This window comes from Mus caroli, unplaced genomic scaffold (genome assembly GCF_978045245.1).
Source record: "Mus caroli unplaced genomic scaffold, Mus_caroli_1 scaffold_1, whole genome shotgun sequence".
Classification (NCBI taxonomy): domain Eukaryota; kingdom Metazoa; phylum Chordata; class Mammalia; order Rodentia; family Muridae; genus Mus; species Mus caroli.
The window spans coordinates 132276020-132292832 of record NW_028227256.1 but is presented as its reverse complement, the minus strand read 5'-3'; positions in this window follow the sequence as shown (position 1 = coordinate 132292832).

Here is a 16813-nt window from a genome sequence, read left to right as displayed (position 1 = left end):
GTCCAGCTCCAGGAAGAGAGCTCAGAGGTTAAAGGCACCTGCTGACAAGTCTGGCGACCTGTGCTTAACCATTGGGGCCCACGTGGTAGAAAGGGAGAACCCACTTCTGCGGTGGGTATCCTGTGACTCTCTCTCTCTCTCTCTCTCTCTCTCTCTCTCTCTCTAATACACACACCCCTACACAGAAAGAAATATGAATCTACAAGGAAACTAAGAACACCAGAGGGCTGGTGAGATGGCTCAGTGGGTAAGAGCACCTGTCTTAGTCAGGGTTTCTATTCCTGCACAAACATCATGACCAAGAAGCAAGTTGGGGAGGAAAGGGTTTATTCGGCTTACATTTCCATACTGCTGTTGATCTCCAAAAGATGCAGGACTGGAACTCAAGCAGGTCAGAAAGCAGGAGCTGATGCAGAGGCCATGGAGGGATGTTCTTTACTGGCTTGCTTCACCTGGCTTGCTCAGCCTGCTCTCTTATAGAACCCAAGACTACCAGCCCAGAGATGGTCCCACCCACAAGGGGCCTTTCCCCCTTGAACACTAATTGAGAAAATGCCTTACAGTTGGATCTCATGGAGGCATTTCCTCAACTGAAGCTCTTTTCTCTGTGATAACTCCAGCTGTGTCAAGTTGACACAAAACTAGCCAGTACAATTGACCCCTTGTCAACTTGACACACAAAACATCCCTAATAAGCCTCAATCCTTACAATCTTATTAATCCCCAAGATCTAAATAACTTTAAAAGTCCCACAGTCTTTACATATTCTTAAATTTTCAATCTCTTTAAAATATCCATCTCTTTTAAAATCCAAAGTCTTTTTACAATTAAAAGTCTCTTAACTGAGGGGTCCACTAAAACAGTTTCTTCCTTCAAGAGGGAAAATATCAGGGCACAGTCACAATCAAAAGCAAAAGTCAATCTCCAACCGTCCAATGTCTGGGATCCAACTCACGATCTTCTGGGCTCCTCCAAGGGCTTGGGTCACTTCTCCAGCCATGCCCTTTGTAGCACACGCATCGTCCTCTAGGCTCCAGATGCCTGTACTCCACTGCTGCTGCTGCTCTTGGTGGTCATCTCATGGTACTGGCATCTCCAAAACACTGCATGACCCCTTCAGTCCTGGGCCTTCAATTGCAACTGAGGCTGCACCTTCACCAATGGCCTTCCATGGCCTCTCACAGTGCCGAGCCTCAGCTGCTTTGCATGACTCCTTCATGCCTTCAAAACCAGTACCACCTGGGTGACCCTTACATATTACCAAGTCCCGCTGCAGCAGGAGTACAACCTTGGCCATCTCTGGAACACAGCCTCTTTGTGCTTTCAGAAAACACTTCCCAGAAGATGTCACCTCAATGATGCTGGTCTCTTCTTAATCACCACTAATTTCTTAGCTCCAGTTAACCAGCATCAATAGTCCCAGTAATGCAAAGTTTTTGCTTTGGTAGTTCTGGTATCTTGTTAATCACAGCTGATTCTTCAGCCCCAGCTAACCAGAACTACAGAATCTTCACAATCAAAACAGCAATGGCCCTGAAAAGAGTCTTTAACTTTCCCTCTGAAATTTCACAAACCAGACCTCCATCTTCTGCACTGTTCTCAACATTATCTTCCAAGCTCCTACACAATATCCGACAGAGCTCTTAACAACAGATGGATCTTCAAGCCCAAAGTTCCAAAGTCCTTCCACAGTCCTCCCCAAAACATGGTCATGTTGTCACAGGAATACCCCACTCTGCTGGTACCAATTTGTCTTAGTCAGGGTTTCTATTCCTGCACAAACATCATGACCAAGAAGCAAGTTGGGGAGGAAAGGGTTTATTCGGCTTACATTTCCATACTGCTGTTGATCTCCAAAAGATGCAGGACTGGAACTCAAGCAGGTCAGAAAGCAGGAGCTGATGCAGAGGCCATGGAGGGATGTTCTTTACTGGCTTGCTTCACCTGGCTTGCTCAGCCTGCTCTCTTATAGAACCCAAGACTACCAGCCCAGAGATGGTCCCACCCACAAGGGGCCTTTCCCCCTTGAACACTAATTGAGAAAATGCCTTACAGTTGGATCTCATGGAGGCATTTCCTCAACTGAAGCTCTTTTCTCTGTGATAACTCCAGCTGTGTCAAGTTGACACAAAACTAGCCAGTACAGCACCCGACTGCTCTTCCAAAGGTCCAGAGTTCAAATCCCAGGAACCACATGGTGGCTAACTGTTGCGGCCCGCCCGCGGTCCACAACACGAACGGTTCAACTGAAAATGGCAGTTCAGGCTGAAAGAGAGGTAACTAGACGGGGTGGAAGAAACAATGGAGTCTAGACAACATTCTGATCAAGACTCAATTTTATTAATTCCAGACACTCAGTTAATAAAGGAAGGGGGAGGGAACCCAATTTCCCGCCAAGTAACTCGGGGTCCAGTAGCAGGACGAACACGTGTGTGCCTCCAGACGGCAAAGGCAGGTTCCAGCAGTAGGTAGGCGTGGCAGGACGAATGAGCCAGTAGCTCCACCCTTGAGCAGGCAGGTTCCAGGCTGGGGGAAGGGAGGCCACATTTCCCCCCATTAGATAACAAAACAAAAATAAAAAGGGGGTGGCCTGTGGCAGAAAAATTATCTATGTTCAATAGTTCTGCCTGAGTTCCTAGGGCTAAAGAAAAAACTTGTTTCCGTGGGGTTCCCTAACTTTTCTAATGGTAAACTGTATCTGGCTAAGACTGTCTTTAAGGCACTGACTGAATAGCAGCGCTGGGCTGTAGGCTCTGACTTTATAATGCTAATTAGTGCTGAATAGGTAGCTACCTGTTTGCATTGAGTAGGGCGTTGGAACCCTGGCTGAGTTTAACTAAACGATTTTTGGAATAACACTGAGCTGATAATTATCCGCAATTTTGGGTGACAGGCAGGGGTCAGGGAGAAGGGGTTAAGACTGGCTGGCTCCTAGTACAAGGCCAATTGGCTTTTTTATTTTTTGTGTGGGAGGCAGTGAAGGGCCTGCTCTTACAACAGCAAGGTCTCCAATCTCTCTCCCCCCTATTAATTAAGTTTAAATAGGCAATGCTTAACAGAGGTGATCAAATGATTTTCTCATCCGTAGATGAGTGGGCCTTTAACCTTGACTTGGGTGGACATTGGCCTGATTCCTCCCGTGAGCATTGTAACAACTCACATCTGTGGCTCTTGGTATCTTTTGGGGAGGGGAGGCAGAGCCTTAAGTATTTTTGGTTTTTAGCTGGAATCGGATATCAACCTCCTTCAAATCAGGTGTGTCGCACAGGGAACTCAGAAACGGTCAAACTGGACCTTCCCTCCGTAGTAATCTCTTGCGCCAAGCGGTACCCATACCGTATTCATATGATTATGAATCAGTAGCGCAATTCTGAGTTATTGCGAGGTCTCTATATGAGACTTGTTAACCTCAGATTTAGCAAGGCCAAGATAAGAATTATGTCAGTATTAACACCATTAATTTTGGTTAAAATAGGAGCTGAAAGTCTTTCCTCTTCATCCCTGTTATTCCCAGTAGCCTGAGGAACTAAGGACACCTTGCAGTAACAGCAAGGGTGAAAAGCCAGAGGCCAGCTAAGGGACTAAGCCTATATCTATCAAAATAAGAACTAATCTTTGTAAATATATATGAAATTTCTACTTCCCTAGCTCTCCTGTTAAATCTAAATCTTCTTTAGACTGAAAAGCCACATGCTGGGATGTCCCTGGAAGGGAGATTAGCAATACCACCTGTTTGCTCATAGGGGCGGAGAACCGGAGAATGTAGATTGACCTGCTTGAGAGAAGGAAGAATTCTAAACAATGAGAGTGTAGCAATGTAAATTTTCTGTTCGGAGAAGTCAAGGTACTTTATTTAGATGCAAATTGTAAAGCTAAAGCTAGTCTCCGGCCTCCTGTAGGGGATTTGGCTCAGAGGAAAACAATTTTTTCTGAGAGCTTCCACTCCCAGCACAAGAGGAATTTTAGTCTTTAGAATGATACTTACGAGGAGAGACAGAATCTGTGTTTACCTGACGAATTAATCTCTCTGGTAGCCACCGTGCTTTATCTTCATCTCGTGAAAAAACACAAACCGAGCCTCTTCCCCAGATTAGAACTGGATCTGGACCCTTCCATTTATTAGTCAGGGCGTCCTTCCATTTTACCAATGCATAAGAATTAGAAGTAACTGGGTGCCAGTGGCGTTCTGCTGCAGACTGACCTTTAATGTCAGTTTGCAAAAAGTTTAGGACAAATAAGGTAAAGGCAAGATGAGCCTTTGGTGACCTTGGGGGATATGCTCTGAATTAACTTTGCTAGGTAATTTAGAATATAGGAATCTCTAATAATTGAACTGAATATTAGACCAGTCTAAGATTGAGTTAGAATGGCTGGTCACACTGAAGAAGAGTGAAAAATCATTATGACTCTATTAAATGACTAATTTTACTAAGTCTGAATATACAGTCTCTGATGTACTATTGCCATAAAGTTAAAAGGCTAGAAGCTAGTCTAAACTGGAAAAATGACAAGCAAGGATGGATCTAAAACATGAATTTAATCTCTTAGTCCTTTTAATCAGGACACTGAGTTAACTTACCTGTCAGCTCAGCACACGAATTACCAATATGTTTCTGTAGAGTTTGTGGAGAGAACCTGTTTTTCTCTTTCTTAATAAGGTAGCTGTTTTAGGATCAATTTATAAGCCAATAAGTAGATCCTTTTAAGATACTAAAAAGCATTTATTAAATTTGACATTTTAATCTCAAATTTTGAAAATAAAGGTATGTTTTAAATAGTGTGCATGGAAATGCACTAAATAGTATATATGGGGATACAATTTCTCTCTTTTGTCTTTTAAGAGGTTAAAGTTTAAAATTTTACAATATCTAACCTTTTGAATTAATAACTTTTTGGACAAAACATTTTAAATATTTGGCTGTAAAGGGGCAGTGACTAATTGCACTTTCAATTATTTTTCTTAAGGAACGGTTGTAACTAGAAGGCTAGAAAAGTTATTAAGAGTCACACGTGCATAATTTATTTATTTATTAACTAAAAATATGTATAAGCAATTGTAAATTTGAGAATTAATAGTATTTGAGGGACGAACAATTTTAAGTAATTATGAGCTCAGAGATATAGCATTGACTATCAATATATAAATTAAGGTTTGATTGTTCAGCATTTTAAAACACCATCTACAGCACACAACCAGATTATTTGTGCTGGAATAGGGGCAACTGTGTGTCTTAAGACTCCGCCCCACAGCAGCTAGTTGGGCCCACGTGGCCAACGATCGGCTGGGAGGATGAGAAAAATGACTTTACAATAATGTTTTTTTTGGCCAAAGAATTGTCTTGGGCACAACTAAATTTTAATTACCAATTAACAACAATTATAAAAGCTTTCTTTATTTTTTTGTAAAACCTGTTGTAGTAAACTAAAACACTAAATAATAAAAGGATACTGTCTCTGAATCTTTTGGGTGAGAGCAAGGATTTAAGGTAAACTTCCCTTGAGAAGCATTAGTTAATAAAATACTTTCCACTTAGGAAACAATATATACTGAAAGATTAAAACTTTTGGCTTCTTGTAAAGAAGCAGAAACAATAAACATTTTTCTTACATAATGTAAAGCTATATTAGCCATACATAGAGGCAAAATTTTCTAGTGATTACCAGTTTACTAGAAGCAAAAATCTTTGAATTTAAGCATTATTTTAAACATCTGAATAGATCTGTAACACTGTTAAAAAGAAATTTTCTTGAATACAGGGAAAAACTTTTTTAGGCATTGTTTGCAAAACAAAAGAAAAGGCCACAAGCCGCTCTGGGACTGCCCAGAGCCTTGTATTGACTCAAAGGTAAAATACTTTTTAATCTGAGCATTAATCTTAAATTTGCAATCAAACTGCAAGCTGTAGTCAATGGAACAATGGCAGTTTTAACCATAATTTTTAAGTTTTTGTGCAAGGTTAGGATAATATCTACAACTTTGGGAAAGCAAAACCTATGTTTAAAACAATTTATCACTGTTAAAATCAATATTAGAAGCATTACTATCATATTACGAAGTTTGGATATCAATTAATACCTATGAATACCTATTAAAGCAAGCTTTAACGCTTTAATAAAGAGGCATTGCTTTATATCTTATCTTAAATTTTACTATTTAGGATAGGAACCACATTAATCATTATCTAAACTAGAAATATCTTAAGAGACTCAGCCTCTGAAGCTTAATCTCAAACTTTAACTCGCTTTAGGGCCTCACCAACTTTTTCCCAGGTTCCACAATCTATCGTTTCTTCTTCTTTGAGCCATGGACAACAGCTATCTATCTTATCTAAAAGATTTCTGACTTTGAACCCTTCCTTCTTCCACCTAAGCAGTTTTCTAAAAAACTGCGGCACACCGCCTGTCTCCGTATCTAGTTCCGATTAACGAACTGCTGACCCCAAGCAGAAGCAGTGTTGGGTCAGCACTGCTTCAAACTTGATTCGTATCCTACCGCATCCCCAGCAACACTTTACAAAACTGAAATTTTTTAGGCTAGCGCTAGCATGTGTACCTGTCCGTTGCTCCGATGCTCCTCCGATACGAAGATTCTTTCCTTTCTTGTGGAGCTCCACACAGCAGTCGTTTCTCTTAACATCCCTCTGCCATTCTTCAGGTCCCTGTTCGGGCGCCAACTGTTGCGGCCCGCCCGCGGTCCACAACACGAACGGTTCAACTGAAAATGGCAGTTCAGGCTGAAAGAGAGGTAACTAGACGGGGCGGAAGAAACAATGGAGTCTAGACAACATTCTGATCAAGACTCAATTTTATTAATTCCAGACACTCAGTTAATAAAGGAAGGGGGAGGGAACCCAATTTCCCGCCAAGTAACTCGGGGTCCAGTAGCAGTGTTCACGTGTGTGCCTCCAGACGGCAAAGGCAGGTTCCAGCAGTAGGTAGGCGTGGCAGGACGAATGAGCCGGTAGCTCCACCCTTGAGCAGGCAGGTTCCAGGCTGGGGGAAGGGAGGCCACAGCTAACAACCATCCGTAATGAGATCTGGCGCCCTCTTCTGGAGTGTCTGAAGACAGCTACAGTGTACTTACATATAATAAATAAATAAATCTTAAAAAAAAAAAAAGAACACCAGAAATGTTAACTGCATAAGTGAAGATGCATTTTTTTAAAGTTACTTCAAACTTTCAAAAAGATCATTTTTTTACCCAGAAATGATAACGATATCTTGGGAGTTTACGACTTTTGTTAAAATAAATGCACATCTGTAAGAGCATCCTGGCCAAGCAGAGGGAAGTAGGCATGTGCAGTTGTGAAGCTATGCAGGAAATGATACAGCATCCCTTGGAAGACTTGGGCAAGCCAAAGACATGCAGGATGTAAAGCAGTCACCAAGGTTAAAAAACAAGCATTGCAAGAGATTTCCGCTAACAAGTCAGTAAAAGATATATAAAAGTACAATATGAACTAACCAGTACCCCCAGAGCTCGTGTCTCTAGCTGCATATGTAGCAGAAGATGGCCTAGTCAGCCATCACTGGGAAGAGAGGCCCCTTGGTCTTGCAAACTTTATATGCCCCAGTAAGGGGGAACGCCAGGGCCAAGAAGTGGGAGTGGGTGGGTAGGGGAGTGGGTGGGGAAGGTATGGAGGACTTTTGGGTTAGCATTTGAAATGTAAATAAAGAAAATACCCGGGGCTGGTGAGATGGCTCAGTGGATAAGAGCACCCGACTGCTCTTCCAAAGGTCCAAAGTTCAAATCCCAGCAACCACATGGTGGCTCACATCCACCCGTAATGAGATCTGATGCCCTCTTCTGGTGTGTCTGAAGACAGCTACAGTGTACTTACATATAATAAATAAATAAATGTAAAAAAAAAAAATTTAAAGAAAAAAAAGAAAATACCCAATTAAAAAATTGTTTAATCCAATATATATCTATACTCAGTGTAAAAAGCAGACAACAGAGAACATGTAAAGGGAACAGAGGAGACACACAGAAAACAGAGAGCAGGGAGACAGGCTCAACCCTAACCCTATTAATCGTCCGTAGTAAATGCAAACATTATAGACTTCATTGAAACTTGTCTTATGTTTTTAAGATGTATATTTTGTGGGCTAGAGAGATGACTCAGCGGTTAAGAGTGCTGTCTGATCTTCCAGAGGTACTGAGTTCAATTCCCACCAACCACATGGTGGCTCATAACCATCTGTAATGAGATCCAGCGCCCTCTTCTGGCCTATAGGAATACATGCAGGCAGAATGCTGTATACATAACAAGTAAATAAATTCACTTTTAAAATATTTATATTTTGTATGTATGTATGTGTGCCACATGCGTGCCTGGTGCCCATAGTGACCAGAAAAAAACACCATCAGATCCTCTAGAAGTGGAGTTACAGGCAGTTTTAGTGGAGTTACAGGCAGTTTTAGTGGAGTTACAGGCAGTTTTAGTGGAGTTACAGGCAGTTTTGAGTTGCCTTTGGCTGCTAGGAGCCAAACCCAGGTCCTTTGCGAGAACAGCAAGTGCTCTTGACCGCTAAGCTATCTCTCCATCCTCCAAACACTTCCTCTTAAAGACAGGTTGTTTAATGCAGACTGCCGTTTTTGAAGCCTGGCTTGGAATCCTGAGTACTAGTGCTGTACTGAGTGCAGTACTATGTGTACCTGACTGGAGTTTTAAGTAATACTCAATTGTTTGCTACTATCTGTAATAAGTGAACTTTATATCTAAAGCCATGAAAAATATGGAAAGGGGAAGATTGTGCTAACGCTAATTAGAAGGAAGTCATTGTGTCAGTTCTGGGAATGGGGGTGTATCCCTGTAAGCTCTTACCAAGCTGAGGAACTATATAACAAGAACCTGCTTCAAAATTTAAGCAAGAGAAAGCCAGCCAACCAGCCAGCCAGCCAGCCCCGCCAGCCCGCCAGCCCGCCAGCCCGCCAGCCCCGCCAGCCCGCCAGCCCCGCCAGCCCGCCAGCCCGCCAGCCCGCCAGCCCGCCAGCCCGCCAGCCCCGCCAGCCCGCCAGCCCGCCAGCCCGCCAGCCCCGCCAGCCCGCCAGCCCGCCAGCCCTCATTTTCAGTTCCCATTTGGTCTCCTGTATGTAATGTGCTTTTATTTTATTTTATTTTTTTTCTGATAGCTCTTTGTAAGACTTTTCTTTGTCTTTGGTTTCCAGCAATTGTACTATAATATGTTGTGTGATTTTCTTTTATTTATCCAGCTGGGGGTTGAATGAAGTTTTGGTGATTGTAAAATAAGAGAAATCTTTTTTAAAATGAAATGTTTATACCACATACATCTTATGTGATTATTTGTAGCCTCTCGTGTCCCCCCCCCCCATCTCTCTCTCTTTCTCTCTTGTATTTTTTCTTTATTATTTTATGTTTGTTTTGTTTTGAAGACAGGATCTTGCTATGCAGCCCAGGCTGACCTCAAACTTATGGCAATCCTCTCGCATATGCTTCTTGAGTCCTGGGTTGCAAGTGTGTGCCACCACATCTAGCTTGAGATTCGTTCCTTGAGAGATATACCATCAGCCAGATACTCCCTGACTGGCAAACAAATGGGATGTTCCCTGTTCCCGTGAGGGAGCACTACTGAGGGAGCACTACTCTCCAGTAAAGAAAAGCAAGCAGCTCAACTTCAGCCAGAACAAACCTTAAAAAACATTTTTCAAACTGAAAAGAGACAGATGCAAAAGGCCTCATATCATGTCATTTCATTTATATAAAATGTCTAGAAAAGCAAAATTATGAGACAGAAAGCACATCTGTGGCTGTCTGTGGCTAGGGGTGGGAACTGCAGTTGGTTGCGTGTGGGTGGGAGGAATTGCTTTGTGGTGTTGGAAATGTTCTAAAACTGGACTGTGGCAACAGTTACACAACTCTGTAAACTGATTTCTAAAAATCATTAAATTATATACTTAAAACGGGTGAATTATATATATTATACCTCACTAAAAACCATTATGGTGGTAAGAGACAGAAGCCACTAATTTGGAAAAAACTGAGCAGAAAGTGTCTACTTGAAAGAAGGGTAACTGGTCACAATATGTAATTCGTCAAATCAAAGGGAAAGGAGTCAAGGGCAGAACTGGGAAAAGATTAAGAGAGGTAGAAGGCGATCCTGTTGAAGAATGACCTTACAAGCGATTGTCGACTGTGCTAATATAGTTAAGAAACCTGATGCTATGTGGTCCCATAACAACGTGGATATGAAAAGGGGGTGGTAACCAAGCAAGTGTTGGCAACGATGCGGTGGTGTGAAAAGTGTCCAGACTCAAGGCTATTAATTTCACTTCCCAGTAAACTAGTCAAGAATGTGAATGTGCACCACACGAAGCAAGCAAGAATTGCCAAGGACTGGGCTGTAGGTTGATGGTAGAGTGCATGCCGAGCGTGGGCAAGGTCCCAGGTTTAAACTCTGGGTCACTCTTGTGGTGGTTTGAATATGCCTGGCTCAGGGAGTGGCACTAATTGGAGGTGTGTCCTTGTTAGAGGAAGTATGTCCCTGTGGGCTTTAAGACCCTCATCCTAGCTGCCTGGAAGTCAGTCTTCTAGTTGCCTTCAGATGAAGATGTAGAACTCTCAGCTCCTCCTGTACTGTGCCTGCCTGGATGCTGCCATGCTCCCACCTTCATAAAAAGGGACTGAACCTCTCAACCTGTAAGCCAGCCCCAATTAAATGTTGTCCTTTATAAGAGTTGCCTTGGTCATGGTGTCTGTTCACAGCAGTAAAACCCTAACTAAGACAAATCTCTAGAAACAAAAATCAAAATTTCCATAGAAAACATTTAAAATAACAAAAAAAAACCCTATACAATAAAACAGGTGAATTATAGAACAATGCAATATTAAAAACAGTAGAAATTAATAAGCTAAACTTACATGCATCAATGCAGATGAACCTTACAGTATATTGATCCAGGAAGGAAAGCTGTGGAATTTATCATTTAAAATGTGCAGCATAGGGTGGGGTAAAATTATGAATGTGTGTGGCAAAGATGAACAGCAAACTCAAAATGGTGTTTACTCGTGGATAGAGAAAGAAAGGCAATGGAAGAGGGGTATAAACTATATCTGTAATGTTTTATTTCCTAAACTCCACAATACAATTATAATGGTTAAATGTATAAAGTGCCAGCTTGTCTAAGTCTTAGGGTGTCCAGATAATTGGTCAAACGTTATCTTAGAGCTTTCTGCTGTGGTGTTTTGAGATAAGATTAACATTGAAATCAGAAGAATGAAGAAAGCGCAGTCTTCCCTAACAGGAGAGAGCCTGTCCAATCAGATACTCAAGGCTGAGCTGAAGGTGGGGTTCCTCCTCACTCAGGAAGAACTCCCCTTGCCTGCTTGCCTTCTAAATGGAACACCAGCATTCCTAGCCTTTGCACCTAAACTGAGTCTGCTGGCGTTTTAATGCCGGCTTTCTCTGACCTCAGCTTGCTGGCCCATCCTGGAGAACATGATATTGGCCAGCAACTAGCACATTCTATGTCTGACTACCTGTCTGTTTACACACACACACACACACACATATCTGCTGTCCAATTCTCTAAAGGATACTACCGGAACAATTTCTTGTTGTATTATTTTCTATACCTCTTATATATCTAAAATGTTTCATAACAATTTTATACAAGTAAGCGTAAGTGCGTACCAAACATCAAATGCTGCAGATGTCAAATTGAGAACTGGAGGCTAGTGATATAGTTTGATGGTAGAATGTGCACTTATGTTCGAGGCCTTGGGTTCCATTCCCCAGCATAACACAAAAGAGAAAACGATAAGGAGGTGAGAAGTGAACAAGCAGGTTAGAGGCTGTTGTGAGAAGCCCCAGTTCCTTGATAGGAGCGAATTCAGTGCAATACCCAGAGGAGGCCACACGGTGGCAGCGTAGAGGACTGTGTATACACCCTCAATGGTGTTTAGTGTTCAGTAGGGGTGAACGTAGGTTCTTGTTAACCCAGTTCTGGGTAGAGAAAGAGATTTAGCAATGGGTGGCTTTTGCGTCTGCCTGGGGCCTCTGGACTGCGATTGTTGGAACTGGCAGGGCCCTGATTGCCCCTTGGGTCCCTGTGATTATTTCAGTACAGATCCTGGGATGTTTGGGTTCTGTGTTTTTCCTGTTAGTAAAATGAGTTTGAAAAAAAAGTTCAGACCTGATGCAAACACTCTAGATGCCAGGTTTCTTAGCAGGAGGCGCCCAGACACCATGATAGCAACATCTCTCACAGGAAGGAAGGTATTAAACGCAGCCTCCAGTTGAAGGCGAATGTCACCGCACCAGAAATCAAGCTGAAATACAAAGTCTCTGTGCTGAAATAAGGAACTACTCTGAAAAGAGGCGGGGAGGGAAAAGGATAATGATCCTGATTGAAACCTATTGAGCTACTTGAGAATGCTGTCTTTCTTTCCCTTCTCCCGCCTCCGGCCCCTTTTATTTTTGTCTCCCTGATGATTGCATTTGGCAGTGGGTGTTGCTAAGTTTCCCAAGTTAGTTTCTGTTTTTCTTTTTCTTTCTTCCTCTCTTTTTTCTTTTCTTTCTTTCTTTCTTTCTTTCTTTCTTTCTTTCTTTCTTTCTTTCTTTCTTTCTTTCTTTCTTTCTTTCTTTCTTTCTTTCTTCTCGAGATAGGGCTAGGGCTTCTTCTCTGTCCTGGAACTCACGCTGTAAACCAGGCTGGCCTCGAACTCAGAAATCCCCCTGCCTCTGTCTCCCAAAGGCAGGCGTGTGCCACCACCAACCGGCTCCTAATTTAGCTTCAAGAGGACTGGCCCCAGGGTTTTCCAGGCCACGGAAGCTGGAGGGAGAACACGCTCGCTAGTTTGTCGCACTCCCCTCAGAAAATCCCGTCTGGGTTTTAGTCTAATGTCTGCTTTGTCTCTTCAAAGGATCTCCAGATGGGGAGATTCTGAGCTGGGGTATTTCTTCCTACCCCTCCCAGACAGATTGCGAGTTTTTTCCAGTCCTGAATTCTCCCTAGGGCTCTCCTCTGCAGACGCGCCCACACCAGCAGGGGTCAGCAGTGTCCTACATCTGGCGGGGCGCTGCCTGCCACATGCGCCATCTCTTCCGGGCGCTGCCAGGGCTGCTGGGGGATTAGAGGGTGCTGTCCTGCTGAGGCCTTGGCACCATTCTAATATGCCGGCCGAGATTCCTCCCCTGAACGTGAAGTGACGTGTGGTCATTAAAAGCGCTGATGTGGATGTGAGCGTACACCGCAGACATCAGCAATGCCAACTTACCATCTGCTTTTCACCGCCAGGTTTTTAATGTGTATTGGCACGTGCGACTTACTGTGTGGGTCTAGGTGACAGAGTGTGTAACCTGGGTTTATCTTGCTGAGATTTTCTCAAAGACCTGGGGGTTCTGGATTCTACCCAGTACCCAGGATGTCAGCGAGGGACTCATGCCTCCCCAGGCTCTGGGAATGACTGGTGTTCCGGTCTCACGAACGTCAGCTCCGTCACACCCAACGCTGCTCAGTGGAACAAATTCTCTCGTAGTAGTGTCAGATCTCTATGGCCAGCGTCTCCGTGACTGATGCCGGGGTGGGGGGGTGGGGGTGGGGGGTGGGGTGAAACAAGCTCTACTCAGCTTCCCGACTCATCCGTAGGTAGCCCTGGCGTCTTTCCCCCTCCCCCCCCCCCCACGTCCCCAGTCCATTTTGCAGTTCGCTAATTTGTGCCGCCTCCTTCCAGCTCAGGCCACCTTGTTAAATATGAAGGTCCCCAGGGAAATCAGAGATCCTAGAAACATCTGGTTCCTTGGAAGCAGCAGGACTCCCCTGCCATCTTCCTGCTTCTTAGTTTTCCCCACTCCGACATGATGGGGGAGCGAAGAAGGGGCTCTGGCTCGCGTACAGTTGGGATAAGGCTGAATTGGAAGACTCCAGTTAGTGGCTGAGATTCCCAGGGCCCCACGACCTTCCAAGCAGGCTCCCCTGCTGCTGTGACGGGCAGATGCCTGCTTTTCCACATGCCTTTGAAAAGGGGGACTTGGAAGAGGCCTCTCCACTAGCCTGCTTTCCTAGGAGTAGAGTTACAGCAGCTGATCTAGACAACAGGTGTGGCTTTCCGTCACAGCTGCTGCAAAGCACATCTGTACTAACAAGAAGGCGGCAGTCACAGCTTGGCCCATCAGTCACCAAGGCACTCCTCGGATTTCGGGGGAGTGCCTGAAAAGGCACGAGTGAGGGTTGGAGAGACTCAGATCAGCTTTGACAGAGCACTTTTACCCTGAAAATGCCACAGCGGCCACCTCAGTCCTTTCAGTTTCATTGGTCTACGGCATGGGAATGGGGGGGGGGGGAGAGATCTTCTCCTTCTTTAGGTAGCACCCCAGCCTCTGGACTGCAGCCAATTTCTCTTCCTGGCCAATGGAGCCCAGAACTTTTCAGGGTGGAGCTCAGAATCCAGGCTCTTCCAGGAAGCCAGAAGTGTGGAGGGTTTTTACAGTGGTTCTTAACCTTCCTAAGGCTGTGACCCTTTAACAGTTCCTCATGTTGTGGTGACCCCAAAAACATAAAATTATTTTTGTTACTACTTCATAACTGTAATTCTGTGATCGTTATGAACCCTAATGTAAATATTTTTTCTTGAGATGGAGGGTTGGCATGGGGGTCGCGACTCACAGGTTGAGAAACACTGCTTTAGCAGCCTGGCTCTTTGGGGCTGGTGAGGTGGTTTGATTAGTGAATAAAACATATGCTGCAGAAGCATGGGGGTGTGAGCTCATCCCCCAGGACACACATAAAACTCCAGGTGCAGGCTGGTGAGATGGTTCACTGGAGAGAGGCACTAACCACCAAGCCTGACAACCCAAGTTCAATGCCTCAAACACCACTGTGGAAGGAAAGACTCCATTCTGTAAAGCTGTCCTCTGCCCTCCACATGTGTGACATGTCACACACAGGTGGCCTGATCTTGTAATACCAGTGCTAGAGAGGCAGTGACAGACACATCCCTGGAACTTACTGGCCAGCCACCTAGTGGTGAGCCCTAAGTCCCAATGAATGCCCGTGTCTCAGAAGACAAGGCTGGTGTCCCCCGAGGAGCAGCGCTCAAGGTTGACCTCTGACTTCTATGTGCACACGCACTACCATCACATGAACATACACCCTCATGCCCACACGTACACCTCCCACTCACACATACAGTGAATGGAGGCTTAATGTTGGGGAGCCTTGGACATTCTCAGTCAAAGCCAGGCACTGGCTTCACCAATATCACCTCAAGCCATCCTCCTTAGAAACCTGCCACAGGGGTGCTGTCAGGGTCATTTCTGCTCAGTAGTCAACAACTGAGGATGTGGTGACCGTGACCGTGGCGACAGTGAGGCTTTATTGCCCCCTTAATTGACTTCAAAGCTTGTATCACCCATTGGGCCACACTGTATCTGGCAAATTCAAACGCCTGTTTCTCTGTCCTGTCTAACCCCATCTTGTTTTGTTCACTGCCACCACAGTCACCTTGACGGCCTATCTCCATCTCAGCTAACTGTCCTCAGCTCCTTTCTCTCTCTCCCCAGGACCACACCTGCTCCCCAGCCCTGTCATGGCCAAAAGCTTTCTTTGCCTCTGTCTATCACTCCAGCCCCCACGTTCCACATTTCCCTTGCTTTCTCCTCTGCTATGATTTGAATGTGACATGTCCCTGTCTTAGTCACTGTTCTAGTCTGTGGAGAGACACCATGACCAAGGCAACTCTTATGAGAGAAAGCATTTAAGAGGGCTTGCTTACCGTTTCAGAATTTTAGTCTTATCATCATGGTGGGGAGCATGGTGGCAGGCACTGGAGCAGTAGATAGAGCTACATCCCGATCTGTAGGCGGGGTGGGGATGGGGCAGGGACTGGGCCTGGTGTGGGTTTTGAAACCTTAAAGCCCATCTCCAGTGACATACTTCCTCCAACAAGGCCACACCCACTCCAACATGGCCATGCCTCCTAATCCTTCTAATCCATTCAAACAGTTCCACTCTCTGGTGATTAAGCATTGACATATATGAGCCCATGGGCGCCATTCTCATTCAAACCACCACAGTCCCCGACAGGCTTAATTGATTATTTTGGGGAGGTATGGAACCTTTTGTAAAAGGAGGCAATGCACAGGAGCCAGGTCACTGGGAGGCAGAGGAAGCCTTGAGAGCTAGAGCCCACCCACTTCCTCTGGATCGCTCTGCTTCCTGTTCATCATTCCATGTAGCCTATAGCAACCGGCTCTCCCAGCCATGTTTTCACCATGGCAAGAAAGTGTACATTCTAAACTGTAGCATCAATAAACCTCCTCCCTTAAGTTGCTCCTGTTGGGTGTTCTGTCTTAGTAACGAGAGAAGTGACTCACGCATCCTCTCAAAAACTCCTCTCAGTATTTCAAGATTATATATCAATATATGAAAATGTTTGCAGAACACGGTAGGAGTACACCATATTTTTATTTATGTAAGTAATGCATGGATACATTTTCCCTATACAAAACAAACAATTCAGGCCGGTGAGATGGCTCAGTGGGTAAAGATACCTGTAACTAAGCCCGATGAACTGAGTTCAGTCCTTGAGACCCACGGGTAGAAGGAGAGAACTGACTCCTACCATGGTAGATATACTTGTATGCTTGTGTCCACATGCAAATACATACATGTATACAAGATGCTAAAAAGAGACCCAAGGCAATCCTCTGCTACGTATTGAATGGGGCCAGCCTGGGTTACATGAGACTTTTCAAAACACCGAAAGACTTTTTAAAATGAAATTAAAAACTAAGCAAATAAGTAAATAAAAACAATTCAATCAGAAGAGTGGACTCCCTTGATAACTCT